This window comes from Pomacea canaliculata, linkage group LG8 (genome assembly GCF_003073045.1).
Source record: "Pomacea canaliculata isolate SZHN2017 linkage group LG8, ASM307304v1, whole genome shotgun sequence".
NCBI lineage: Eukaryota > Metazoa > Mollusca > Gastropoda > Architaenioglossa > Ampullariidae > Pomacea > Pomacea canaliculata.
In genome coordinates this window covers 17,011,779-17,033,573 of record NC_037597.1, presented here as the reverse complement: position 1 = coordinate 17,033,573, position 21,795 = coordinate 17,011,779, and the positions used below count along the sequence as shown (strand labels likewise).

The window sequence follows — 21,795 nt, the reverse complement described above, 5'->3', positions numbered from 1 at the left end:
TGAGTAAGATAATTTTTCTTGGCTCTTCACTTCAGCAAGAGCGATGATACATGCTCTACCTGACATCTACAGCTCTCTACCCCACCTAAAACTAATAATACTAAAACTGAAGACAGGTACGCAGTGTGATGACTAGCTCTTTCCTCGACGACGTTCATTTGTTCTCAGGTCGCGAGAACTCTATCGCCTATCGACGTCAGCACGAAGGGTCATAAGGTCAGGATCATAAGCCACTCGGGAGATCAATTGCCAATGTCTCCTCCGGTGTTCGAGGTCTTTGCGACTAATTGTTTAGTTCAGAGCAGCTTTACGCTAATGTCCACACGGTGGGGGAGCAGAGGGAGACAGGCCTCAGCCCTCGTGAAGCTCGTTGGGCAGAATTGTTGAAGGCATTAACCCTTTCATACCTGCTCCTTCTACCTGGGGAGGGGAACAAAAACCCCGTCATCTAGCATCCATGGGGATTGAGGGGGCAGTCTTACTTGTAAAGATATTATGCTTTGGTGAGAAAGACGTCGATGAATGCATAAAGGATTCCTTTATCTAAACAAAAGTTTTGAGATTTTGTTGGTTTTCTTTTTGTTTTTAGATTGAGTCAGAAGCGTTGTGATGGACTGATCATCAGAGGGAGGGAAATAACAGTCTCAACTGCTACGTTTATTCGTCACAACTGAGCCATGCAGTTATACATATTGTAATACATACACATTTAGCTGGAATATGTATGTTGTACCCACCCTGTCACACGGTATATATACAGCCAGACGTTACCCGCGTGCGTCTGTGAGTGTCGCTCAGTAAACCCGACCACGTGATTTTTCTTAAAAAGGCGTTTTCGCATGGGCACGAATTAGCTATAACTAGTACTACAACCACCACCACTACATTAACTATAACTAGTACTACGACAACCACCACTACAGCAACAACGAATTGTGGACGTTCCACCGACCTCCCACCCACCTCGCCACCCCCCTAGCGACCCGCCGGCGGCAGCTGCATGGTCAACACAGGAGAAACATGTCCAGCAAGGCTGGAGCCACATTCTCTCATTGATTTTCCCTTTTGGCCCGAAAGAGGTTTGGCGACATTCCTTGATCACTAGAGAACGACCTTCCGCACTCTCCTCTCATCTTAAAGCAGTGCCATGGGCGACATGCCAGAGCTGACGATTTAAGCCCCCTTTTTATCATTTTTATTTTGTTTTGTTTCTTTGTTTTCCTTTTATCGCATGCATTCTCCCTGGGCACTGCGGCTGACCGTTCGCAAAGCGACCGCAACAATCAACATTTACGTTTCTAGCGGCACGTAATCCAAGCAGCACGATGCTGGTGTGCAGGTGGCGCCACCTGTGGTCGAGTTGGAGATTTTTCTTGTTACTTCTACAGTTTGTGGTCTGTCCCCACATCTGCGGTCACCTCCGTTGACCTGCTCGGTGAAGAGTTGATCCCAGGAAGAGGACTGACTCAGCTGCAGTGGAAGCCACCGTCCAGCAGATGACTTGGTCAGACATAGTGCGCATGCGCAGAGAAAAAGGGGTGAGGGAGGAGTGAGAGGGAGGAAGGGAACTCTCTGCTGTCGGAGTCGACGCTTGCTGTGGTGTAGCATTGGTCGCCAGCGCGCAAGCAGTGACAGCAAGGTACGGGTGGCGGGTAGTCTTGGCTGTAAGCGTGCGGTGAACACAAACCTGACATTCCGCCACAGGTGTGGTGTCCGGCTACCTGTCCGATACCTGGATTCTGTCTTCGTTGCTTTCATCCCAACCCGCAACAACTCACCCCTTGCTCCTCACCGAAGTCGTCTGCGAGACTCGCATGTCCATCCACCATGACGGACTGCTGACGACATTCACGTCCAACGACACATCGACAGCAGCGGCGGTTGTGTTGAGCGTTGCTGTCGCCGCAGGCAGCTGATCACCTCACCGGCTGCTGTTCCTGCGTCAGGAGACTGGTGGAGCAGACGTGTCTGAAGTCTGTTGACAAGCAACCAGCTGTGTGATGGCGCTCCACCCGGGTTCCAGTGTCCGTAGGCTGTGGGACTCCCTGTCCCATCCTTGCACCTGCGGCTGCTTCTTGTTCCTCATGGCCGTCCTCCACCAAACACGTGAGTTCTATTTATTTCTTTTTATTATTATTATTAAGTAGTAGTAGTAGTAAGAATAGAAAAATACTGCGGTGGTTATAGTTTTCACTCTGCAGTCTCTATCTTTTTTCTCTTTCCTCTCTGTGCTTGTGGCATGTGTTCACAGGACCGACTGCTTTCATAATTATAGCCTTAGTTGCTGGCTCACACTAAAACTATCTACACACACACATCCTTGTCTTTTCTGTCATGCCGTTTTCTTGTCTGTTTTTTTCCTTTCTCTATCTCTGTCTTTCTTCCTTTGTCTCTTTCTTCTCTTTCTATCTCCTCCCTCTGTTTCTGTTTCTCTCTCTGTGTGTGTCCTCTGTTTATCTCCACACCTCTTCATCTATTTCCTAATCTTCCATGAATTTAATTCAAATCTCATGTAGCTTGCTGGAATAACTTGTAGGCTATGTGCTAGGATGCAAGAAACATGTTTTACAATAAATAAACCGGAGAAGTTTTCAACTGCAAAAACCAGCTTCAGGCTACATCTGGTTGACATATAACAAATGATTTTCTAGTCTTTTTGTGAGTACCATCCGCTGAATACAAATTAGCTGAGAGGATAGCAACAAAACAGTGAAGGTTTGTCCAGCAATATCGTGTCTGTCGCAGAGATATACAACCACAGGGATGACAGCAACAGACCTTGAAGAGTAGTTGATGGTCTTTTGATAACGACACGAGGGTTGCGTGGAGCTGGTGGCAGATAACAGATAATTATATGGTTAATTATATGCTTACACGACTGCGGTATTTAAGGACCATGCTATCGATGATACACGTAGTGTCTGTCATAACTGTGATGATAATGTCGATGTCGATAACAAGGATGCCTGTAAAAGTTTAGACTAGTACGATAACTCCCGTCAATGGAAAAGTTTATAAAGCCTAGCCTTTCTATCACTACTCCCACTCACCACGAACTTGTATTACTGGACAGCTGGCTGACGATTTTTTTCCAGTTAACTACTAAAACGAGGCATGAGACTACAAAGCTTCCGGTTTAGTCACATTCTTTGTTTAGGCTCGCCGAGACTAACAGCGGAAAACTTCGCAAGAGGCTAAGCGTTGGTCTCGGCAGACAGACAAATCCACCTATACACGTCGATGCACACCGCATTCCGCGAAATAAACAAAACAAAACAAAACAAAAAAAAACAAACAACAAAAAACAAAACAAACAAACAAACACAAAGACACTGCATGGCGGATTAGGCATAGCTGACAGCTCAGGCTTCAAAGATACTGAAAGCTTTTTCCAGAATTCTTCAAATGCACGCACCACATGAGAGAAATTGTCGTCTGTTCGTTTTGAACCAATGAGCGCCTAGTTCTCTAGTGCTGGCGCCATCTAGGAAGTCGTCGCCCCTTACCTACTTACAACAGAGCTCATTGGCTGGACTGGATGTTCCATTTACCGCGCTTACTCCCCTGTATTGATGAAATTCTTCCGTGAGAAATGGAGAAGCCGCTTAGCTGCTTGTGTTTGTTCCTGCTTCGATCACAGCATCCGATTGTCTAGTGATTGACTCCGGATTACCGATTGTCCTGTAGGAAGCAGGATTGTCTAACAAGTGATGACCAAAAGCGCGAATGTCTAACGACAAAGAGAAAGGATAATTAAACGTTGTGATAACAGAGAGAGGATAACTCCTGCTGCACACCTTTCCCTATTTAGAAATGTCTTTCTCTTTCTCTGTGTGTATGTGAGAGAGAGAGAAGGAAAGAAAAAAAAAAACCGAGAAAGACAAGGGAGTTGGACAAATTGAGAGAGACAGAGGGAAATTCAAAGTAGAATATAACACAGAAACATAATATTGGTCTCGCTTCATGTCTTTATTTACCGAACAGATAATTAATTTCATGGCCCAGACTATGGCGATGTCTGAGTTTTCATCTCTTCGTTCACGTCATTCGCACGCGCCAGCAAATTACGAGGGAATTTGATGCCGAGAGAAAGTCTGCCGGTGTCTAGAGAAGAGGATTGTTGTACATGATGTGGACGTGTCTGGAGCTGGTTTGATAGCGACTGGCAGCACCATCAAAGGTGCAACAACAGTGGAAATGTTTTGATTTTCCATTAACACGTGTGTGTGGTGAGAGAGAGAGACACACACACACTCACACAACCGTCTGCTCCCTTACGGACCGGTGCTTCTGTCTGGTCCAAACTGTCATGAACATATTTCATGCAGTGTACCGCAAGAAATTTAGTCTAACAAGAGTCGAGAACTTCAGCCATAAAAACTGGTTTGCATGTGGTTGGAACTGACGGAGCCGATCTCTTGAGACCGGAAGACAAACCCAACAGGACAACGCCTGACGCCCATGTCATGCAGCCTGTCCCATGGGCCCCGTGTGCATGGAGTACAACACATTAGTGCCAGTCAACGTCTCGTTATGTGTTTCCACTGTCAACAAGCACATTTGTACCGTGAAATTTCCATCCTAACTTTCTGCATGTACGCATATAATTATGTGAATCTTGGGGGCTTTAGCCAATGGATATAAAACGTACGTGTATGTTTGTTGGTGTTTGAAGAACACTGTTGGTGTTAGCAAAATTCACGAAGGAAGAGATGCAAATTCGAAATAAAATTAAAAAAATAAAAAGGACGCGTGGAAGAGAAGCAGTAGTAGAAATAGAACTAGAAAGAGTTCAAAACAATTGAAGCCTTGGAACCAATTAAACAAAAGCCAAGAAATGGCTGGTCATTAACTGCTTTCATAGCATTGCCTGTATGTAGGTAATTATGAAAACATTTGAAAGCTGATGTGTGCCTTGTCGAGATGTATAAATCAGCTTCGCGAGGGGTTTAAGGGAAAATGCAGACTATTAATCAACGTATGTTGTAGACAGAACAAACTAATCATGAGATCGCATATGATTAAATTTCTCTCTACAGAAGTCAATTTACAGTGATTATTGCTACAGTAAATAGTAATATAAAACAGTAATATAGTAACGACAGCGCTATTTTTTTAGAACTAACATTTTTTTGTGTTTATTGCTTTGCAAGAACCATTCGGCCAGGATTATATGAAAAACGTGCAGAGAGACCAGGTTTCGAATCTTTCTGGTCCAAGATCTGGCCATTAGCACTTTAAAAAATCTGCATTTCAAAAATTCAGGCTGGTGCGTGGCGAGAAACTTGAATAAATGACAAACAGAGTTAAGTTACATTTCGTCAAGATGACTTATCGCCACGAAGCTGTTTTGCGACTGTGTTAATATTGAAATTAACTGTGCATTTTTCCTGTAATCAGTTTTTGTGCGTTAAGCCCTTAAACAATATTTCCATGTTGCTGACAACATGTAATCTTCCGGCGCAGAAGAAGTTTTCTTTGTGTGTAATTATGAAGCTTCCGTAACTGTTTTATATATATATACCACAAATACAAGACACCATGCACATTCCTCGTTCGTGTTTCTAACGGTCTGTTTGCTTTAAAAACTAAGTAAGTATTCTGCCTGAGTTGTCCTTTCGTCCTAACGGAAGGTCGAATAGACAAGAAAATGTCACAAAGTTGAAACAGATCTTTATTTTTTACTACACCTACATCAGGACGCCGATGTTGTCGAGAGATGTGATCACCTTTCACCACGATATCTGTCAAAATCATCGTCTCCTAGGATCCGCATTTGTCACCAATACAGTGATGATTGACTATCCTAGGTTCAAATCTCGCTTGTGGTTCTCAGTTCTTTCCCTGCATGTGGTACTTGTTTACAGGGGCTGACTGGTTTGCCGTGATACAGACTTGATTGTTTGTTCGGAGTAAAACACTAATTCCTACTTTTTGAAGAAAAAGAAAACCTCGTCACCTGAGGGATTGACTGCCAGGAAGAGTAAACTAACCTTTTCTTGTCATCGCTACATCACGTGATGTTGAGACTGAGACTGTCTGACAATCAATGCCAGGCATCCATGTCCTTTTGTTGGAAGCTCAATCGTCTTCGGAGCTCTGTACTTGAGAAAAAAAACACAAGACTCGCCGAAGTGTAGGAGCAGTATTTCCTTCTCTTACTTCTTTCTTCCTCCCCGCTCCCTCCCAACTCTTCCACCCACTGTTCGAACAGAAAGCCGTTAAGAATGACTTCAGCACGTAACGGCACAATAACGATAAAACAAAAACAAAAAACGAACTTCAATACCGTTCATATAGAATGTGATCGATCTGTTGCGAGGTTGCAGACTTTTGTTGCCCCTCCTCGCCATTTTGATCCATAAGCGCACAGTGATGTCAGCGTGCAGGTGAGAGATGGAGGAAACCCAACAGCCGCAGCTCCGTGTTTTCACACGTCACACACACACACCTGTGTCAGAGCTTGACACACCTGCCGCCACACCCACACTCCTACTGTTACACACCTGATGTTTATTTTATGCAATATGGTTGGCGGGCTTGACCCCGCACTCCCCTTTTATCGCTAACTGGAAATGTGAGAAATATTCTAACGACCCTCGGTGCGGCGGCCAGCAGGCTGACGTCACATCGATCGAGGGCTTTGATTATATCTCTCCACACCTTGGTGCAGATCACCTACGAAAACGATCGTTTTCCTGCCTGTTAATTATTCAACGTAAAATTTCATTCAAAAAGAAAAAAAAAATCTGCTCACGAGAAAATCAGTGAAAAATGATCAAAGAAGGTTAAGAAAAACAATCTGTTGTAATCTCAAAGAGGCTCGGACCCTCAACAAACACTGATTTTGTGGGTTCGCTTCTTGAGTAAACACCGGTTGTTTTAGGGGAAGGGTTAGTTGCTGTGTTTATTTGTTTGTTTTTTAAATGAAGGATCGGGATCAGATTTAGCACTAACTGCAATCTGTCAAAGTATTTAATTTATTATCCAATGAAAACTTATTCACAATCGGCGAGGACGTAAGGTAACGTGACTCAAACGTGGCATGACCACGTGACGTAGGACGTAATGGTGAGTTAGTATCTTAGTTCTAAAATGTGACTTAACGTTTTTCTTGAGAGAGAGAGAATCACACACATGTCTGTATATGTGGCTTTATATCTACAGGACATTTCTCGAGGAAACACAACTGGTCAAGAGAGTAAACAATTATGATGTAGACGAGTAAACAGAGGTGGGAGCTGTAGCAGTGTTGATATCACTTTTGCGTGACAGGAGTCTATGAGTTGTGTTCAGTAATCTCTCTCTCTTTCTCCCCCTTTCTTCCCTTAATTATTCTAACATCAGCCGTAATCTGTGTAAGGAATTCTAAGTGTCATCGAATGCCAATTTTCTCGAAAGAGTGAAAAATAAAAACTCTAATGTGAAACGTAAGTAGGAGCAGTAATGTCAACCAATAACATTATCTTTGTAATAATCGTGTATAATCCCCATAGGCTTGTATAAACTACAGGTAGACTCTCAATCTAACAACAAGAATATAAAAAATTTTTTGTTTTGTTGTTGTTTTTTGTTGTTCATCCGAATGGCTTTGTTATATCCTTGTTCTACCTATATGTGTCCTTTCTCCTGATTTAGATGGAATCGATGCTTACCTTCTAATATCTGCACTTATCAGACTCTTCCTTCAACAAAAAAAAAAAACAAAAACAAAAACAAAAAAAAAAACAAAAACAAAAAAAGCAAAACAAAAAAAAAACAAACCAAAAACCAAAAAAAAAAAAATCAAAAATCAAAAAAAAAAAACAAAAACCAAACAAAACAAAGGCAACATCAACAACAGCAGCAGCAGCCGCACTTTCACTTCTTTGACTCTTGCCATTATTATGTTGATGTTGTTGTTGTCGCTCCACCACTGCCATTCTCCTCTGTTGAAAATCTTGGAGCTGTGATCGGCTGTAATGGATGATGCCAAAACGTGTCAATACCTGCGAGTGTGACATGGACTCATGTACCTGTCACCTGTGATGGATTGCACACGTTTGATGTCACTTTTACTTTTTTGTTGGCACCAGTGTTCTCAATGCCGCAGCCCCCGGAGGGCGGGGCGCGTGCTGCTGCAAGATGCTGTCTCTACCTCCAGGACAGCCCTCCCTCCCATTGTTGCTGTCACTGAGGTCAGCGGTTATTTCTTTACAGTTCACATATTCTTGTTCAACCGCTGAGTAAATGTGATTTTTCTTCAAACAATCGACTGACCTGTAAAAGGGGCGTCAGTCCTTCCGTGGTTGATACTCTAGCGATTGAATCACATCCGGTAGATATCGACCTTACTGAAATATTAAAAAACAATATACATCTGAAGATATTTTATTGCATATCGGAACCGGAATCATTTGTCCAGTATCTGGTCTCGAAATGTGTTTATCGAAGCGGAAGACTAGGTCTAGATTTTCAAGTGACACGAACCTTGATCGTAAGAAGAAAGACGAAAGAAAAATTACAAACAAAACAATCCATGCTTCTTATAAGCCAGCTTTCAGAGGAAAATAATTCTGTTTGAAGATCACTAAGATGCTGTAGGTCCTAAAAGCTGGTGAACAGGTGAGGGATAATGAAATGCAAGAAAATTGTGTCAGGTGTTCCACTCGCTACTTTCACTAAAGACCAAATATGGATCAACTTTCCACAACGTTTCGCCAAAACTTTTAAGTAATCGTGTTGTATAAAAAAATGTACTTGGCCAAATATATTCAAAGGTTCGTCTATTCTGTCAACAATGGCTTTAAGCGTAAATACACGTCTTGGAGGACAAATCAATCAAACCTAGTTGCACGAACGAGCGCGTGCGCAAACACACATACACACACCACACACACACAAACACGCGCACGCACGCACGCCTGCGCGATGTGTTCAAGTGGCCGATAAAAGGTTTCAGGAATACCTCGAACTCTTATCGATTGAGAAAGCCACTCATTTATTGAGAAGCACTGGTTACTCCGTAAAGTGCGGGCCAGGCCCTCATGCAATCTTCATGTCCACACGTATCCGTTACCGTCCCTCCCCCTGAAGAAAGTCAGTTAGCTTCAGCCTCCTCTCTAAAGATTGCATGCGATTGTTCCTCTTACTTGGTTTAACTTGTCCAATTTACTGTGTGTGTGTGTTTTTCGCGCGTGCGTCGTTATGTACGTAGTTGTATCTTCTGAAAAATTCCAGACAAAACATCCTGTCAGGTGCGACCAGCATGATTACCAAAGGGTTGTCTAACGAATGAAATTGAGATTATAAGCTATGTATATATTCCAAACATAGAACCACCTAAACCTATGATTTTTCACATGTAAACAAAGTTAGAGGGTTCAGAGCTGGGACTGGACGTAGCTCGGTTATCCAATCAAATAGACCACAAGGGGCAACGAGGAACAAAGTGATGCGATTTCAAAATCATCTATTTATTTACCAGATCATCATCAATAAGCATTGGCACAACCTCTGTGTCCCTGCAGATCCCTTGGTGAGTCCCTTTCCAGCCAGCGACTGACGGCAGGAGAGTCCCACCCGCATGAAACTACTGTTATTCGAGAACTTTCTTCCTGCCCCGCTGGCCGCCATGCGTGACCAGAGCGTGACGCCGCGTGGCGCTCTCTCTCTCTCTCACTGACCCCATCGATCACGTGTGCGACTGCTGCGACCCCGACGCCCACGGCGGTGTGTGGAAGCCAGAGGAAGGAGTAGCATCGTTTCCGCGGACCGCCAAACGCGAAATAATGACCTAGCAACAGGAATATTACTCTCCGATTACCGCCCGCCCCCCGCAACTGGGGAACACGAACAAAAAACTTCCCGCAGCTCATCGGTAACTGTGGGAGGGGGACACGACAGGTTGAAAGGAGCAGTTTGGCGGCCGCTAAATTAGGATATCCGCGGCCAAAGCAGCAGTTAATGCCAGACTCCAAGAGAATGAGAAATCAATTAACCTTTCCTATCTCGGTTACCGGAAGTCGGCACCACGTGACTTGTGAACGTGGACTTCGTGCTGCGTGGATGTAAAGCACGTTCTCGTGTTTTGACCATGCTGATGATGTTACAGACATTGTCATTTAATTTATTTGGTTTCTAATCATTTCAAAATTATTTGCTCTGATATATAATTGCCCATCTGGACGAGTGAGTCCATCTGTTATCTGTTAATGACGATGTTGATAACAGTGACAGAGGTGAATGTTCTAAACAACATAATGTTTTGTAACAGCTTTTTTTTTTTTTTAAGGGCTTAAATCAAAACAGCTGACTAAAACAATTTTCGCTGCAGCTGGTGGAGTAAGTGAAGACGACAGATGACTGATGACGGGTAGTCATTCTTCTCACTCGTGCAGTGGTGATCAGCAAACGAGACATGCGCAGTTGGGTCTAATCACATGAAGCGTCTATTAATAATTATTTTAATAATAATAATAATAGTTCGAGTCGTTTGATGCAGCCTCTCTATACATAGACCAAGCCCAGCAGTAGCACCGTTGTATACCGGGGTGCAGGGCTACCCGGCGGGAGGTCATCGTCTTTAGCTGCTCCATTGTTCTCTAATGGACTTGAAAGCAGAAGGTACACAAGTGCCGCTCACTGCAACAGGAAGTTGTCTAAATATAGAACATGACAGAAGCCTCTAGAAGCGACTGAGACACGCTTGACTGCTGCCGCAAAACTCAACGAGTGAACGAAAATAAAAGCTAGTCCGCGGAAACTAGTTCCAAGACAAAGATGGCGAGTTTTTTCTCTCTCTCACACACACACACACGTTTATTAACCAGCTTTATCTACATCACTTAGCATGCCATTTCTCCACTCATTAATTTTCACTTTAGTGTTAATATACTCTTAGATATCACACCAATCGTATTTGAGTCTTATTTTTTTTTAATCCAGAAAGTTGCCAGGAGAGAAGTAACACTTGCCAATGTCGACACGCTGATTCACATGGCTGCACATAATTTTGACATGGCTTTCAAACTGCTGGAATATTCCCAGAAGATAATATTTACACAGATAATATTTACTGACAGACAAACACTCGCGGCAAAATTGGTGGCTTACACTGCCAGATGTCAGGACGCCATTGTGGCTGCGACATTTTGCCTGCAACATGGCTCCCTGTGGGATTCCCCTCACCAAAGTTTTCACAACATGGCGACCTTGCCAGGCGCGGGTCGGACAGAACTACGTGCTGGTCGACATGTCTGTCATCTGAAGAATTGGCGGACAACAGCGGGCGTTGACCAACTGTCCTTCTGGACCCGACTATAGTGACGACAGGACACATACACAGGACAGGCCCCCACGCACAAAAATAACAACTACTTGTTTATTCGGAAAAAGAATGGAGACGACACATCATTGGTGGGTGGGGGATAGGAGGAAGAAGGAGTGACGACGACAATCCCCTGGATGTCCTAAGGACATGTAAATAGAAAAAAATATCCCTGCGGAGAAGAGAATCGAACGCATGACTCAGACGCCAATCCCCTGAAGCGCAGTATCGCTTCAGTGCTAGCGAAACTCTATGCAAACCTGATCCCTCCATCCTAGTCAAGACGAAAAAAGTCACGTGACCAGTGAAATATTTGCTGCGTAGAACTGCGCCGCTGCTTGGTGTAGCAGCAGGGACATGGGGAGCGGCCATCGTCCTCTTTGCCGCCATGGACATCGCGAGATACCCATCAAATATTTGTGGTTTTCCGTGCTCACGTGACTTTTTTCGTCTTCGTGAGGTTGAGGGTGATAGGGCCTAGAAACATTTTACGAACCAAATTTCGGTGAAAAATCGTGTGAAATAAAACGGAATCCGTATAGGTTTTCTGATTAAAAAAAAAGAAACACTCATTTATTCAGAAAGACAAGAACTAATAAACACTCTCAGTGGTGATTATCAAGGGAAGGAGGCTGTCATCAGCTTATCTAGAGGATCACGGGGGATGAGACGGGAGGATTACACAACAGGCCTGCACAAAGTTGTCTCAGTCTGCTTGTCCAGACTGACGGGCACCCTGCGGCCAACCTCGTCTTCTAGAAAAGCACGGCCGGCCTTTGTCTTCATGTTTTATTCATCGCACACATCGTCAGGCGAGGGCACGACTGTAGTAGTTCACCTGCCCTCTGACCCCACCTCCCTTCTGGGCTTGGAGCCGGTCTACCATCCTGTAGATGACCCATTGCCAACCCCTTCTTTCTGAGATAGTGTTTGTTTTTTGAGTGGAGTGGAAATGTTCTTTGTCTTCCAGTCTGCATTAAAATGATTCTGCAACAGCTCTAGTTACTTTCGTATCCACCCGAGAACTGTAAAGCCGGTGACAATGAAATCAATGCTCTCTTACCACGACCAGGGGAAAGTTTCTTCTGTTATTTATTCAGTGGGGGTTTTCTTCTTCTTGTATACCTTCGGTTAGAATTTGTTTAGAAAAAATAAATAACTTCAGGGCAGAGAAACTCACCTGTTTAAAACTAGGAGTGAAAAAAGTACATTAATGTAATCAGCATGCGACGATGTCACGTGCGTTGTGGAAACAGGGAGTACATAGAGCAGTTTTGCGATTTGAAGTCGTAGTTGGGATTTTATGCAGTTCTCTATTAATTTAACACTTAATTAAGCCATGTTTTTTTTCCACTGGCCATATTCTTTAAAAAGGTAAAAATACCTGTAAAATACAGATGTCAATTTTCAACATTTTTGCGTATTTTTTTTAAAAACGAAGGACGGAAGTGGACAATAATAACTTGTACAGAGTCCATTCAGCACACCTGAAAAAGAATCCGTAAAAAGAACTCTGTGGAACTTCAAAGCCGTTACATGTAGTCGGAAGTACCCGCCAGTGACTGCACTGGGAAGCGAGACCGAACTGGAACTGGTAGGAACTGAGTCTTTTTTTCAGGTGACCCACCCCGTTAAAAGAAAGTGGCCAGGGGGTGGAGTAGGGGTGGGTTTGACTGGCGGTGCCAGACGACACAGCAAGTTCCTCGCGTGACAACGAGGAATCTATCAACTGCTGGAACAAAGAAGGAAGTTGTTTAGATGCTGGGGCTTCGTCGATATACCTAGGCGTTGCCAAGGAGACTTGGGAAGACAAGGGTGACAGGAAGCATTTACACACTACAAAGAAATGAGTCGGGACATTCTGTGTGTGTGTGTGTGCGTGCGTGCGTGCGTGGCTGTGCGTGCATACAGACGGATGTAAGTAAAGTGGAGTTTCCAGAACCGTTAACTCGTGAGACCCAGATGCTCGGAGTGTGCGACAAGACAAGTTCCAGGACAAATCAAAGACCGATTGCTGACACAACTGAAAAAACAGTGAAGTCTTTTGTAGAGTTCATATCCTATTCATTTTCTGTTCTTATCGTGTTCGCGAGTGTGCGTGCAAAACACAAAACACAATATACACAATGTATCAAGCTTCCCGGAGGCATTTTAAATAATTGATAAACCTCCTCGTATGGAATTCAAAGATGCATGAATCTCCCCGTTGGGAATTTAAAATTTCACTAATCAATCGTTAACACTTTTTGCACCAAAGCATGGAATATTCCAACATGTAAACAACTATTACCCCAGAATACTTTTCTATAAATCACAAATCAAAATTCTTTAAAGCATACTACCACAACAATACACGATGTTATCTCACACTCACTGATAAACCAAACCAATGGTGCCAACCTTTTCTCCCCTGAGGGCCGGACTGGACATGATGTAAAACCTCTCGGGACAAAACATGGAGGGTTTGCCAGAATCATGACGATTTTAAAAATTAAATTATGTTGTGTTTGGTTAAAATAAGTTGGCTGGATGTGGGGCTGCGGGCCGTAGGTTGGGCAGTGAGAACGAACAGTTGCCATAGCAGAAGACCATGCAGGTCTGGAACTTCGTAGAGACGATTACTTCGATTGTCTACTCCAAAGCTTGAACACACTGGTGAAGGTCAGGTAGTAGCAACCTATACACATCAAACACACCTGCAGGGTGAAGGAAGATTTAACTTGTACGTTACTCTTAATTACAGTTTGACCCGTTATCGTTTAAAACTTAATGTGCGAACTCTTCGCTACACTTGCAAAAAAATAATTTACTGGCGTTCGACCACGTATCACATTAAAGCAAATCAACATTATTATTCCATTAACTGCATCAATATATTTCACTCTTTAATGCTTCAAAATAAATTATTAAATGATACTTCGATTAAACGAGATTAGGGAACAGCGGCTACACGCATACGTCACCCTCGATCAACGGTCAACGCCCAACAGTCTGACCAACGTTCCTACATTGTAGAGATGACATATTCGGCACACATTCTAGACATTTCTTCCAACATCGTGTACACTATATCATTGTCTCCCTTCTACGATACCGTGTGCTACTACGTTACTTCCCTTTCATACATGCCTCATCACAATACACTACAAAGATCAGGACATGGATGTACCCGTGACAGTAATGTCATCGTGATAAAGGACAGTGTGATACCAACACGAAGATGATGATGATGATGATGATGATCACTGATGAGCGATTGAGAAAGAGATAAAACTATTCATGTAAATATTATTTAATTTTGATATACATTTTCTACATTCTCGTTGCCCCTTCCAAAGAATACCCTATCTCAGTCGTGATCTTGGCACATGGCAGCCATCAAGACACAAGAGTGACACAACATTTCGCTTGGTCACCAACGTGGCTTTTACGGCAAAGGGGGAGAAGCACTCCTGTTCGGACAGAGTATTGTTCTCCTGATCTTCACGTGACCAGCCTAATGGCATCACGGTCTTCACGGCGCTGGTTTAATGTCCTGCCAGCCCTCTTGGAGGCGGCTTAATGAGGCGCAGGCCGTCCAGCACGTTCGCGTCTGCTTGCGAAACATTACCCAGGCTCCTGCGCGAACAGCCATAAAAATGGACGAGGATTCGCGCTTGGTCAATACAATGGTGGCGTCGTTTCTATAGAGTTTTGCTTTAATTTCATGCCACGAAGAATTCGCAATGACTGTGGGCCTAATCCTGATCGATGAACTGAACCTGGTACAGGCGGGGATAGACTCCGTAACACGAGGACTCCAAGAAATCCAATTCACCAGCTGCGTCAGAGAAAACAGGGGCGGCTTAGCCAGCAGGCATGGCAGGATGTGACGTCATACAGCCTCTTGTCGGTCATTAGTTCTCACACGTCACTTCCTGTTTGTACTCGCTATTCTCTCCACTTGCTACATCGGTTTTTTTTCCTCTAATAAACATGGGAATTGGAGTGGGACGTGGATTGACTTTCAGGCGATCGAAATTTTTTGAAAATATATCCTGGATGAACGATTCGGACAACTGAAGGGAAAGGGAAACACCTACAGGATATCTAACACACTAATTGAAAACTTAAGCAGCTTTAAAAGTCGGAAACAAAGGCGTTAACCCAACTATGCAAGTATTCGGTTTCTGTATCGTGTCAACCATCATCTGACTGTGATATGTAGTCGGAGAACCTTGCCTACATATCAACAAGTATCAGAGTACAGACTATGTATTAGCCGACATTTATTTGTTAGTAGAATCCAGTACACAAACTAAGCAACTATATATTTCTCACAACTTTTCTCACACAGCCGTGGCTGTGGACCAATCTCCTCCATGTCTGTCTGGGTCTCCCAACCCTGCGCCTCCAATGTGGGTTCCAACCCAAAGTTTGTCTTGTTAAATTGTTGACCAGGTTTCGCAAGGTGTGACCAATCTACCCCCACTTCCGCTTCTTGATGTCTTGGCTGGCAGGTTTTTGGTTGGTCCTCTCCCACAGGTCTGTATTGGAGATCTTCTCGGGCCATCTGATGTTGAGGATGTGGCTTCTCGGAGTCTGGTACGCGATGTAACATTATCATCATATATAAATAAAAATCGTTTGATGGTTAGTTAAAGAGAACCATTGTCTGGACAGAGAGAAAACAAGTTCTGGTCTCAGAGTCTGGGTTCGACGACCTCTTGACCCAGTACACAGATTGTGTGGACATAGGGGCCTGGGGGCCTGCTGGACTCGCTTCTTGTACTTCTCAGTCTTCGGGCTGAGGACCATCGATTCTGTGCTTCGTGGGTGAATATTTGATGATCAGCCAAGGGTCTCTCTGCACGTGAAGATATAATTAAGCAGATTCGTGTGTGTGTGTGTGTGTGTGTGTGTGTGTGTGTGGAAGGCCTGCTCTCGTTGTTCGTCCATACGAAGGTGTTTTCAAAATGTTCAAAGTCCGGTTTCTTCAATTCCTCGTTCTCTCCTTCAAGCATACCCTCAACGATTAATCAATTAGCAAACAGTTGTCCGTTGTCTATTTACTTCTAATTATTAGCAAAAAAATTTCCCGACCACTTGTCGCCAAAGGGTTGATTCATACAATAATAATTAAGAATTTTTTTTTCAAATTTTTCGTGGAGCAGCTTGGCATTTTCCCAGGCCCGGATTACAGTTTACCTCAAGGTACCCTCAAACACAGCCCCGACTCGATTGTCTGTTCATTGTTTTCACGATCGGTCCTGGATTGTCTTCGCATGCCGTTGTCTCACATCTTTTGCATCTATTCGAGCCAACTTGCGAGTTTTCAATGGCTTGTCTTGTTGAGTGGACTCTAGTCACGTGATGGTCGATGCCAGTCCTACTGACCCTTGTCATCACTAGGACACGCGGGTGTACACAGACTTCAAGTAGTCTCTTGCACAAAAAAAGAACTCTTTTTTTCACCCCAGACAGGATTCAGTTTGTTTGTTAGCTACGGTCAAAGGGTTTTCTAACAAAGGTCTCGAAGTACAACCAGAGTTTTGTTCTCTATGTCTGCGAGAGAAACTATTGTCACGTGGCTTGTGTGGACCGAGTAGTCAGACCGCTACCAAGATGGCGCTGACGTGGAACAGTGTTACGATGACTGATCAATATTTCCACCCGGAGAGATGAGGTTGCACATTTTAAAGAGGAGTCATCAAACTATTCCTTCCTCACACGTGTTTGTTTAATGTTTGATGTCTGTTGTTTGAACTGCGAGAAGTACAGAAGGTTTATGGCGGGCGACTTGCGTACACTCACACACGTGCAAAGTTTAATTATTCTCAAAATTGATTTGTTTTATTGTGATTACAAGGTCGATGTGAGTGGTGAAGCAGAACAGTTCCTTGGTTACAATGACAAATAAGTGTTTTTGTTAATTAATAACCTTATACTGTATTTGAAACAGGATTTTTGCAGACAAGGAATGTTTGTAAATTCCATGATACACAAACAATTTGTGTTTGTTGGTTGAGAGCTGATGGATTGCGGTCTCTTTCAAGTTAAAACACAATGGTGCTCGGTCTAAACAGTGACTCAAACTCAGCACAAAAAAAAAAAAAAAAAAATGTTAGACTTGTGTGAGTCTGTCATACACCTCCATCTATCTACCTGTCGCTGTTACTTTCATCTTGTGCTCGTCAATCTTGATGTCTTCCTCTCTTCTTTCGTTTTTGCTGCGTAGCATCGACATTTTCGGGAAACTGTTGACATGAAAGGCCTTGGGCTGATAACAATTTGCACTCAAACAGTATATAGTTGTTGAGTGAATGGGAGTCTAGACAATAACCAAAAAAACGGTAACACATCGAGTGTGTGTAGGGGTGGGTTGGGGTGGGTTGGGGTGGATGGAGTTCTGTGTGTCCCGGACTGTCTATTGCTACAGGCTACGAGTTGTTCTATCTGATAATTCAAACTTTGATAAATGGCGTGTTGAGTGCAATTATCTGAATGTAGACGGGAAGGTAGGTGGGGTGCACAGACAGGACATGGATACTGGCCTGCGGCACGTCAGGTGCGCTACCTCCCCGTGCTTGCCTTTGATCTCCGAGTTCAACTCGTCAGCTACCCGGCTTTATCCCCAGCAAAGCGGAGATTTTTCTGAAGATACAAAGTTAGAATTGTCTCACCCCTAGGTCGTTTTTACTATCATCATCAGCAGCAGCAGCAGCAGCAGCATCCAGGGACCTGGAACTAGGCGCAGAGCATGCTGATAACAACCTTGCTAATTCCTATCAGTCAGCTAAATGCATCTGACATAATTATCAGCCACTACACCACCGATCGCCCCTTTCATCGTAACGTGATGTGGCACCGAGCTGTTCACAGTGGCGATCCCAGCATGCAGCACAGCGCCGAGAAAGAAACCTTTGTCCATATATGAACCTCGTTACTTCTCGGCAAAACTTTCTTTCCAGGAAAACATCACAGATGGTGGTGGTACTCAGGAACAAACAGCAGCAAAGCAATAAGAATAAAAGGAGTCGATCTGCAACAAAACTCGGCTGCAACAAAACAAGAAAGCAAACAACAACTCCAGAAAAAAGGAGACTGGACAAATCAAATATAAAAGGGAAAACAATTCTCTCAGCCCTCCACTCTGCTTTGCACTCAGTCACCTCACCTGTGGGTTTGGCCACCATACCTGCTGGCACCCACTCAATCGAACCTTCGCCTAGATATGAAATGTTGCGATCACGTGGGGCATGTAACAATTAGCTACAGACTATTAACACACATTGACAATTACACTGTGTAGTTACACCATAAAGAATAGTTCCCCGTTACAATAACACTGCATATAACACACCCATGTTCTGTGATAACCGTCTCTTGTTTATAAACATGTACAAACCCTTTTCCTCTTTGTTTATTATAGTGTTAACATCTTCTCATCCAGTCCCTGCTGTATGTTTACCACATCCACAGTACATGGCTGTGTAATAACCACCACAAACACAACTCTACATAAAATACTTTCATGTTTATATTTCTATTAACCCACTCGTACGATCATGGTTTCAGAGGTCGTAGCTCAGACAACGGCGGATGTGTCGCCACAAGACAGCAAAGCATCCCAGGTAAGAATATTGCCAAAAACAATCGGTGCTTTTTTTTTTTTACTAAAGGAATAAACCTCATAGAGAAGTATGGATTTATACCAAAGAGTATTTTATCTCAGAAGGTAAGTATGTGAGCAGAAAGATCAGTAGTAAGGAACCGAAGAGTAATCTATAAATAACCAAGAGTGGTTCACTGTGGCCACTCTTCATGCCATCGATGAACGCAGAATGTAAAAGGTAATTTCCAATATTCGTCAAGAGTACTGGTAAATGACTGGAAAATCTGTTTTAAAAAGTGTAGGAGCCATGAAGTAATGTGGGTTTGAAACATGAAGCCACCATTATCCCATTTAATAAATTAATCAAATCAATACTCAAAAAAATTGGAAGTTCTACCTCCTAAAACTTCATAGACATAACAGAAGAACACTTTGGAGAATGCAGACAAACTAAACTGTTTACTGTTTACATACCATCTTCTCATTTTGTTGTCTAAATGCATGGTCAGGGCTCGGCGCGTGGGAGGGGCTGGATTTGCTTAAATGTCTCTGACAATTTTTAATACGATGTGACCATGCTATTCACATAAATAAAAAATCATTTATACTCGATGTATGATTGTTAATCTCACAGCTCGACACATTGCCCCAACGTTTGACATTTTTTTTATAATTTTTGAATAAACGGCATTGTCGTCATGTCACGTGCAGCTTGAACTTGATATAGTTCATTACATTATTTTGTTTCTTGACATCTTTGGACACCTTTTGAGACATCTTTGATTGAAGATGACAAAGACCTGAAGGTTGATGTCATGGCCGTAGCGTCTTGCACTGAGCTTCACTCAGCCATTAGGAAAAAATGGATCCTTGTAGTAGTTTAATTAAGAAACGTAGTTACAGTTATTTAAAGCGTATCTTCCATTTGTGATATTTCTACCAAAGTTGCGCAATGGAGCTCACATCTGTGAATACATCACCTTCCCACTTTACAAACAACAACTGTGTATGACAATCTGTATCCATGAGAAGTGCGCACTATGAATTGTTTTCCGAGCTTGATTGCCTTTTTGCTCTGCCATCTGAAGACATGGCTTCTCTTCTCCTCCCTCGCCCATATTTTCCTCTATTGTTCCCCACTTCCGGTCGTGTTGTATACATTCTTTCAGTTGCAGCAGGTCCAGGCTCTAATTGTACCAACAGCAGGCCCTACCTTTGCCAGGTCTGTTTTCACCGGCAGTGGAAATTGCTGGACAATTGCTGTCATTTGTCCATCAAACGCTAGCCGAGCGCCAGCCTCTGGCAAAGAGATACAATTCGTTATTCACATCAGCTCCGGCCATCTTGCGCGCCCGGTGATTGTCGGGACGCTGTGCTTCCTGTTTGCAGGCAAGATCACCGTTTCAGCAGTTGCCATGATCACCCAGGGTGTCGACAGTCGGTTCGGTGGTAATTTTCATTGCAAGCGCGTATCGCTCGTGCTGCCAGCTTTATGGGACCAGTTCTTGTATGTCCTCCACCTCTCGACTCCACACCAACTCCCTCTCTCTTACCGAACCCTCCGCAGGTGCACGAGCTGTTAGAAGTAAAGCCACAGTCACACGGTGTTACTTGTCAGCCAAAGTCGCACAGTGTGAGCAGCTCTCAGCCACTCATCGGAGTTTCCTGATCTGGTCCCATGCTGCGTCTTTGCTTGTCCAGTCATCTGCGTGCGTCTATCGTCTGTTTTCTAGAAAATGTTTTTCTTCACACATACATGTATCTGCAAAGACAGTTGCATAATTAATATTAAGATTAAAAACATTATACAAACACTCAGCCAGAAACAACCAGTCATTACTGCCACAATGTAGAGATTTTTTTTTTGAAGTTTCGACGATACGTTGGATAAATCCTAAAAGAGACGAATGTAAAAGATTCCGATTTGTCTAAATTACTGTATATATTATATCCACATTTATATATTTATACATCTCTATAACCTATATCGGACACAATACAATAATTATAAGCCATACCTACATCTAGCTATCGCTTGAAAAAAAAATTAAAAAGGCTTTCGAACTTTCCTTTCAATCTTTTGTTTTGTTTTCAGCAAGAAGAGAGAGATATGATGAAAGGGTTGGCCGCTGGCTTTGGGTTCTTCTTCGGCATTCTACTGTTAGTGTGCGTGGTGTGGTGTCTGTGCTGCGGCAACGTGTGCAACAAGGACAAAGGTCGCGATGGCCGTGCCAAGGGAAAGGTCGCGCCCTCGCCGCCTGTGTCTGGGAACGTCAGAACTCGCGCCAACATCGCCACGTCCAGCTCGTGAGCGCGTGCATCGTCATTGAACGAGGACTGTACGCGTGCGTGAACTGTGCCAATGAACTGTGCTAATGAACTGTGCACGTGAACTGTGCCAATGAACTGTGCTAATGAACTGTGCACGTGAACTGTGAATTCAGACTATGAGCGTCAGAAAGACACGGCCAAGCCCTGGACACAGAAGGGACATCACCAGTGATGACGCATGAGTGGTGACAGAAATAAAGAGCCGAAGAAGGAGGCTGAGGATTTGCATGCTTATTGATCCTGTACCGTCCAAATTTTTTGTCAACATCATCATGATTGTTGTATCCAGTCTTCTTAGCTGATAGTCACGTGACAAAGTACTCTTCGAATGTACCCCTAGCAATGTGCTCCATAGCCTTCCTCATAGACCACCCGGTGAAGCTTAGGCAAACGGGGGGCAAGTCTTTAACTCTTTCTAAACGACTACAAGGCAGGAAAATGTTTGAGTATATCAACCGAAGAACATGCGCGGGTGGGGTAAATATTTTTCGGATGGCAAACAAATCGCGAGTCACTAGGACTGGGACTGTAATGTCTAGGTACCCGTGCAAGCGCGCGTGCT

The 21,795-nt window shown here is 43.6% G+C and overlaps 1 long non-coding RNA gene across 1 annotated transcript; it reads left to right on the top strand.

Annotated features, from left to right (window-relative positions):
• The first annotated feature begins 341 nt into the window (after positions 1 to 341).
• Positions 342 to 21,075, top strand: LOC112571023. The gene is made up of 3 exons (XR_003100738.1): positions 342 to 2,106; positions 18,866 to 18,921; positions 20,998 to 21,075. It is a non-coding gene; the product is annotated as an uncharacterized LOC112571023 (long non-coding RNA).
• The last annotated feature ends 720 nt before the right edge of the window (positions 21,076 to 21,795 follow it).